This window comes from Lynx rufus, unplaced genomic scaffold (genome assembly GCF_022079265.1).
Source record: "Lynx rufus isolate CCGP_SWC_20201006 ecotype Redwood Valley unplaced genomic scaffold, mLynRuf1.p SCAF_2, whole genome shotgun sequence".
NCBI lineage: Eukaryota > Metazoa > Chordata > Mammalia > Carnivora > Felidae > Lynx > Lynx rufus.
This window is the reverse complement of record NW_025814834.1, coordinates 120,733,376-120,741,933: the sequence shown is the minus strand read 5'-3', so window position 1 is coordinate 120,741,933 and position 8,558 is coordinate 120,733,376. Positions and strand designations below refer to the sequence as shown.

Here is an 8,558-nt window from a genome sequence, read left to right as displayed (position 1 = left end):
TGTTCAGGCCAATCTAGGATCAGTTCAGTCCTATGGATTCCACATATTGAGGAAGAGAACTTTGAGAATTTATAACCACTCATCATCCAAGCATCAATCAAATACTGATTGAAAACCACTTTTGAGGAAGGAGTTGAATGAAGTAGTAAAGACAAAAATGAAGCAGACCTTTTTTTTTTTTTTTAAAGCAAGATGGTGGAGTAGAACCTGACTTCTCACCTTGTACATCATTTGGATGGGGATCTAGATTTTCTGCTTTCTTTTAATGAGGAAGATATACAATGAAAAATAAGTATTATGAGGGAAATCGGATCTTTTTAGTGTTGCTAATGTGGTAAAGTCTGCTGTGGATCTCACAAAACCTTTATTTTGATAGTATCTTCATGCTTTGGAAAAAAGAAAAAACAACACAGTTGTTGCACAACTGAGACAACTTCAGGCAGAAATGGAACTAATTGTAAAGATTTTCGAAGATCAAAAAACTACAAAGTAAATGCAGTCAACGAGAGACAGATGGATGCTGTTTGGCAACCTAGCTTTGAACAGGATTTTAAGCAGCATTATTATAGACAGGCTCTCAGGTATGCAAAATTCCAATATGACTGTAGCAATTACTTAGCAATGGCAGGAAATCTTTACTTTTTCAGAGTATGTTTCAGTAATGGATAGAAATGCTTTGAGTTCACGCTGAAGAAAACAGTCCTCTGAAATTCTAATGCAGTCATGGAAGGCCTCACATGATGAAGAGGAAACATAGATAAAAATTCTGTCATTCGTCTACTCTTGTCTCATCGTCAGTGAACATGGCCCATTCACTGGTCTCTTTGTTCTTTAATTAGCCCCAAAGCAGTTAATAATATTATTAGTCTTTTCTTTACCAGCCACAATATCTTAAAACAATTCATACCATGTGTGCCTATATTCTCCACTGTTTGACTACAGCAGTCATAACAAACATGTTGGAAAATACAAGCAGGGGCTAAAAGACCATCAAAGTTGTTCAGTGAGAGTCTTTCACATATAAAGACCCTATTTCAGTTTGTTGAAGGAGGAGATGTGAGTAGGTGCTTATGGACTTCTTGCTGGTTGGTCTTGAGGATTTCCTTGAAAACGCTTCTCTTTTCATATTTGAGACCTTTGATTGCATCTAGCAGTGTATCAACATTAAATATGCTGACAGAGAAACTGAACATGACCCTAGAAGAAGCTGAATTTATTAGAAATACAAGATTGATTCTAAAATAAGCCATGTGGTCTCACCTCATCCACAAGTAATCAAAAAGAACAAAGTCTGTCATTTACAAACCAGATATTGGCCGTAAATATGGAGAAGAAGCTTAATCAGAATGACAGGACAGATGCTCTCAATTGGGCAACTTGGGACTTTGGCTCTACAGTGCACCAGATGTGTCTCCCCCAAAACCCATATATTGAAACCTTAATCCCAATGTTATGATATTTGGAGGTAGGACCTTCAGGAGGTGGTTAGGTCAGGAGGTGGAGCCCTCATGAATGGGATTAATGCCCTTATAAGAAGAGGCCAGAGAGCTAGCTCACTCCATCATGTGAGGATACAACAAGAAGTCAGCCATCTGCAATCCTGAAGAAGGCTCTAACCAGAACCTGACCATACTGGCACCATGATCTTGGATTTCCAGTCTCCAGTGCAGTGAGAAATGAATTTCTGTTGTTTATAAGCCACCCTGCCTATGGTGATATGTTATAACAGCCTAAACTGACTGACAACAGTTATAAAAGAAATACATAGAAATTCAGTATCATAAACCCATTATTAAAGAGTGTTATACAGGGGCGCCTGGGTGGCGCAGTCGGTTAAGCGTCCGACTTCAGCCAGGTCACGATCTCGCGGTCCCTGAGTTCGAGCCCCGTGTCAGGCTCTGGGCTGATGGCTCAGAGCCTGGAGCCTGTTTCAGATTCTGTGTCTCCCTCTCTCTCTGCCCCTCCCCCGTTCATGCTCTGTCTCTCTCTGTCCCAAAATAAATAAACGTTGAAAAAAAAAATTAAAAAAAAAATAAATAAATAAAGAGTATTATACATTTTAGAAGTAATGAAAATATTGTGTAGAAATTTGGGGACAGGGAAATAAATCAGACCTGGATCCTATTCTCAAATCATCATCTAATAGAGAATGGAAATTTAAAATGGCATAAAAGATGATAGAGTTAGATTCTGCAGGATTTCAGGAGATGAGAAAATCCTTTAAGCTGGAGGAGTCAATGGAAGATTCATGAAGAAATGGACATTTGATCTGGGCATTGAAGGATGGTAGGATTTGATATATGGAGGAGAGAGGAAAGAGAAAAAAGAAAGCAAAGCTACAGGGGAGACGTGGCTTTTGTAGATCAAACTACCTCTTTGACTTGATTGGAAGCCATGTAAAGAACATTAGCAGGCTATTAGTGCAAGAAGCTAAGCAGAAGTAAATCACAAAGGTCCTGAAGCCTGGTCATAACATGGCACAAAGCAGCCCTCCTCTAGCTCCCCTTTTAGCCTTCTTGCCAACAGGATTCTTTCCAGAAAGTTCCACTTACACCTCCCCACTCAATGCCATGGCCTTACTTAAATCAGGCCTGACACCCCACACCTCTCTCCTTTCTTCCCCAAGACATTTCCCTTCTAGCTTTGACAGGATGTACGACTACAGAGCAGCCTGAGCACCAAGTTCCCACTTTTGCAGATCTTACAGAGAAACTTGTGGTGTGGCAACCTGCCAGACCCTGATCACTTAGCCAAGGGAGCCCGCCATGGGGGAGTTAATCTGACGTGCAGAATGAGCTGTGAGGCTCCCTCTCCAAAGACACTACTAGGGCGTCAGTGTTAAATTGTACCTGACATTTAATTCCAGCTTTGGGCAGTTCTGTGTGAAACTTGACTTCACTGAGACATTGATCAGCCCATAGCTCTTCATGAGCTTTGACACAATCAATTTTCTCCAGTGGATTGGGCGATCATTAGCTGACTTACAGAAAGGCCTGGGTCACGCACAGCTTTCTACAGGCCTCGGAACTGCACGCCGTGAGGAAATGATGAAAAATTGCTGCTGGCAAGTGACTGCCCCTTTCCCTGTAGAACATAACCAACCAGAGTCTATGAAGAGCAGACCCACCTTCAACCTCATCATCTCAGAAATCTGGGTCTTTGAGAGGGTTAAGAAAATCATCTAGTTGATTTAGGAAAAGGGGGCAAAGTTGGATGAGACTCTAGGCACTTAAGGTGTCCTTTATACCCATGTCTTATGGTCTCAAATGTTCTAAACCTATTCTCCCCATGTTCACTTATCTAGTACTGTCTAGAAATGAAACAAAAAAGATGGCACTAGTGTGGCTTCATGTAACTTAGTATGAGGTTTTGATCAGTCAGTCAGCAAGCATTTATTGGGTTCTTAGAAACAATGTGAAGGCAAAACATGTTTTTAAGTCACTAATCCCCACCCTTTTATGCAGAACTGCCCTGCAACCTCCTATATGGATAACTTCCTATATTATATGATTCATAGGATACCAAAAGGCTTGCCCCTCCCAAAACATTAACTATACTTCAGAAAGCATGACTACATTTGCTCCCAATTCTGTGCCGAGTGGTCAGCTAAATACCTGCCACATGGTCAATGTTCATTTAAAAAAAAAAATATATATATATATATATATAAAATCAATGAATAATTCAAATGTCATATTCCTGATATTGGAGTGTTTCCTGTGGTGAAAGTGTTACTACAAGTGTTTCTAGAAAGTTCCCACCGAAAACAAAAACACAAATCCTAGCTTATTTGCACACCTGCACAGGTTAGCACAGCATGGCATATATTCAGTAAGTGTTTCATGAGTGACTGAACCTTATTTATTCAGTCATTTGGAATGTGAAGTAAGACAGGCAAATTTTAAGATGAAGGAACAGTCTTAGAGCAGTACTACATCTATGTCTCTAGAGACATAGGTACAATCTGCAGGAAGCCCATAGTCACCTGGCTGCAACATTCTTGGGGAATATGTGTGCTGTCCTCTCTACCTGGACAACTGGGGGTTTTATAATCACACAGGAAGCTCCTATCCATTGCCCATGACTTGAAGGACTATGAGTGAGAGTGTTCCCTAAGTATGTCTCCTATTCTTTCCCACATAAACACACCGGTCCTCATGAGGAGATGCAGCTTTCAATCCTTTGAGGGAAGATGTGTGGGGCCTGAACTGAATGAGCTTTGAATTACCTCCTCCAGGAAAGCTGGCACCATCTAACACAGAATCAATCTGCCAGAAACTGACAAATGGTACAAGACAGGCCAGACTCGGCAATAGCAGGCACTTGGGATTGAAGAAGGCCTGGAACGTACCAGGGACTTAGTAGATATTCAGAAAATTTTGCTGACGGAGTTAATTTCATTTCATTAGGTATTAAAAAATATATTTTATTACTTGTAGAACAGATGTTCTCATATGTCTTAAAACAGCATATTAGAAGGGAAAAAGCTTGGGGCACCTGGGTGGGTCAGTCACTTAAGCATTCGATTCTTGATTTCGGCTCAGGTCATGATCTCACAGTTGGTGGGTTCGAGCCCCACGTCAGGCTCTGTGCTGGCAGTGTGGAGTCTGCTTGGGATTCTCTCTTCTCCCTCTCTCTCTGCCCCTCCCCACTTATGCTCTCTCTCTCTCTCTCTCTCAAAATAAATAAATACATTTTTAAAAAAGGGGGGGAAGCTTTAGGTTTAGAATTAAAAGACAGATTTCAATCCTGGCTCTGCCCACCTTGTCCTTAACTTCTCTTGCCTCAGTTTCCTCAGTTATAAAATGGGCATGATACCTTTGCTGCCTTCCTTGCAGTTTTTATAGGGATTAAACAAGACAACAAATATGAAAGTTCTGTGGAGAACTAATTTGCTGGGTAAATAAAATGTAAGCTTTCATTAATAGATATATGATATCATTTAAAATACAAATAACTTATATTTGAAGCTTAAATGGTATTGTTGGTACATAATTTTACATCCACTGCTGAAGAATCCTAAATTAGCGTGATAAGCACACTGGTTAAAGGCAAGCGGCACAGTAGCACTTCAGACAGAATTCTGATCTCAGCTATCCCAACCTCAGTATCATCTTGAAAAAGTCACTTAGCTTCTTCAAGTCTCAATTTCTCTATCTGTTGAAACTGATATATTATTGTGTTTATCTCACATATACTGGTGAGAGTCACTTCAGATGGTAGATGGGAATACACTTTGAACAATAAAAATGTAAGGTATAATTTGTGCTTTCTTTAAAAAATGTGGACTCTTCCCTTGATATGGTCCAATGAAAAAAACTACATTTCCTTCATTGATATGAGTATCCCTTGAATATGGAATCTGGCTCAGGGACTATCTACCTCTGCACATGGCACTCCTGTTCATTAAGAAAGACTGCGAAGCATGCTCACCAATATAGAAAAGGTCAGCTATAGGTATTGGTCAGGATACTCAATGCAATGGAAATAAATAGCCCTGACATTCAGGGTCATTTTCAGGTTGCTACCCAAGCACAATGTCTCCCTTAGAAAGGAACCAGTTCACCAGCCATGGGCCATCGTACCCATCAGGGTAATAACACCAACAGCTGTAGCAAACCCCCAAATTTCAGTGGCTTACCACAAGAACAGCTTATTTCTTGCTCATATCGTAGTCCAAGGCAGGTTGAGTGGCTCTCTTAAGCATAGCTCAGGGATCCAGGTTTCCTCTCCTCTGTGGCCCAGGCATGGTTTAATGGTCAGATGAGAGGAAAGAGAGTATATAGAAAGCTGACGATGACCCTCACCATGTCAGCCCTGAAGTGACAAGCATCATTTCTCACAATCCATAGGCTACACTAGTCACATGGCCAAGTAACCGTAAGAGAGACTGGACAATGCAGAAGAGCACAGGGATGGTAGTGGGCACTAATAGTCCCCATGGGACTCCCTGATTAGAAGCCTTGAGTTCAGCAAACCACCTTCTGGTCCTGAAGCCATAACTGCAGCACAATCCAGCCAGATGGAAACATTTGGTAACGTCGTTCTTTATTAAGAGAGAATGCAATGGGAAGAGATGAGATAAGCTGGGTAGGCTGACTCCTTACAAACACCCACCACCAGCACCTGCACAGTGACTGGTTTATAACAAATGAGCAATCTGTATCTGATGAATAATACAAAAAAAAAAGAATGACAGGAGAGAGTGACTATTCAAGGAAGTTGTCTGTTTCACCATCATAGACTTAAATTGTGTAGTTCTCAACAGTCTGGGATTGGAAAAGGGTCACTGAGGCTTAAGGGTGGAATGAGGTGGAAACATGGTCCACTTCTTTTCTTGGTGGTTTTAATTTGGCTTCACAGCATTCATGCATGTATAAAGTACTTTCTTCACTCCACTCTCAAACTTTCCACTCTTTTTCTTTTCTCTCTCCTTCTGCTATCTTTGCCCCCTCCAGTTTTCTCCTTCATATTACACTCCTTGCTTTTCTTTCCCTCTTCTGGTTCAAAAAAGGCATAAGAATTGAAGAAGATGTGATCAAGATCTGACATGTGGTTAATGTTGGACAAATATGGGCACAACTTAAAGTGGGTCAGTCATTAAAGACAATGCTAATAAGTCTAAAGGGGACTCTAAAGATTGTGCAATTCACAGACATGTCATACAATGACAACTTCCTTCCCAACAACTACAATTTAAACCGTATCCATCCATGTTATTTCCTGTGCTAAAAACTTTGAAAAAGAGTGATGTAGACTAGTCCTCTTTTCTATGGATATGAAAACATGAGCCATAGAAGAGAAAATGGCTTAGCCAAGGTCATACAGAGGGTGAGTGGCCAGGATGGTGTAGAATCTTACTGCCCAATACGATAGCCACTAGCCACATGTTGTGTTGAATTCTTGAAACTTGACCAGTCTGAAGTGTACCATAGTGTAAAATATACACTGAGTTTCAAAGTGTTAGTGTAAAAACAACATAAGATATCTCATTTTTTTGCTTTGATAACATGCTGTTATTATACATTTTTATTGTTAGGTTAAATAAAATAAATTGTTAAAATTAACTTAACTTGTTTATTTTTTAATGGAGCTACTAGAAATTTTAAAATACATTTGTGCTCAGAATATATTTCTATTGTAGCAAATAGGTTATACCTGAACTAGCAGACAGGCCTTTCACTTCTATGAAAGCTGTTTTCCATGCCACAATACTACTTTCATTTGCTTTGTTTGTTTGTTTGTACATTTGTTTGTTTGCTTGGTTACTTTCTTAAGCACCAGTCATAGCCTACTCAGGACCTCATCACTTGTGTCAACCTTAAATCAAAAGAAATTTAAGTAAATGATCTAATCATTCTGCTTTACTCCAAATATGAAAATGCTCTTCTACACAGAAACAGTCTTTCATGTATACTCCTATGTCTGTCTAGTTTTCCTTGCCTGAGATATACGTGGCCTTAGAGCATAATAAGCTCCATGTTTTAATCTGCACCCACCCCCAGCCCCAGCAAGGATTCTAGTAAGCCCGTATCTGCTAACTCAGTAAGAACTCTTATGCAGATAGGACCCGGCAAATGCTGAAGCTGTCCATCTGTCCTCAGGAAGAACTGACCTCATGATTTGGGAACTTTGTTGTTATTGAAACAAACAAACTACTTGTCCAACTACTCAGTCTTCTCTCCAGTCACAACCTGCTTTTTATATCATCTTTTTATCAAATAACCTCTTTGGTACGAATTAAAATAGGTAAGAGCTCATGAGGCTTAGAATCAGTGCTTTTTTTATCATGCTGTGAATTCAGAGGGAAATCTAAAGGGAAAGTTACCCTAGATGGAAGGAGAGAAGAAAAGGAAAAGAGCATGTAATTTCTGCTACTGTTGTCTTGCCTTGTGTGTCTATTATTCTGGCTTCGCCCTTCCATCTTATTTTGTTCTGAATGATTGTCATTATCAGTTGAGTGATAGAAAGGAAGTGTGTCTATTGATGGAGCCAAAATCAGAAGCTATGTAGTATGCAGAGACAGACCATTTGCCTGCTTTAGCCAATAGGACAGAGCCTTTCAATCAGACAGAATCTGATTGGCCAACTGGATGTAAAAGGCAAGGTGCTTTGCAGCATACTGTGGGGGAAGAAACTGCCCTCCTACAGCCAGCCCTGCAACATCACTATCCTGTGATATATTCAAAAGTGTTCCATCCAGCCCTGCATTCAGATAAAGTAAAAAAACCACCTTCTTAAAGAAATTACTTCTGTACACAGTGTCCTGAGAATTCGAGCGCAGTTAGAGATACCTGATCGTGGTCAGCCTTTTTACTTTCATTAATTTCCATCTCATTGATCCTTGTTGTGATCCCTTAATAGGAGTTTCTCTGTGGTAAGGTCATGGATTAGAGTTTGTTTCCACCAAGGAGTATCAGTGTCGTTAGTAAACTCTGCCCTTCTGAGTTTCTGCCTTGTGTCTTTTGAATGTCCTTGTCACCTATTGTTGAGTCCCTCTTTTACTTTTCAGTAGCTTCAAATAGAAGTATTTTTCTTAAGACATATGTTCTGAAGCT

At 40.1% G+C, this 8,558-nt stretch overlaps 1 pseudogene; it reads left to right on the top strand.

The window, feature by feature from the left end:
* Window positions 1–513: 513 nt before the first annotated feature.
* Window positions 514–3,185, top strand: LOC124514265 (eukaryotic translation initiation factor 3 subunit E-like; annotated as a pseudogene).
* The last annotated feature ends 5,373 nt before the right edge of the window (window positions 3,186–8,558 follow it).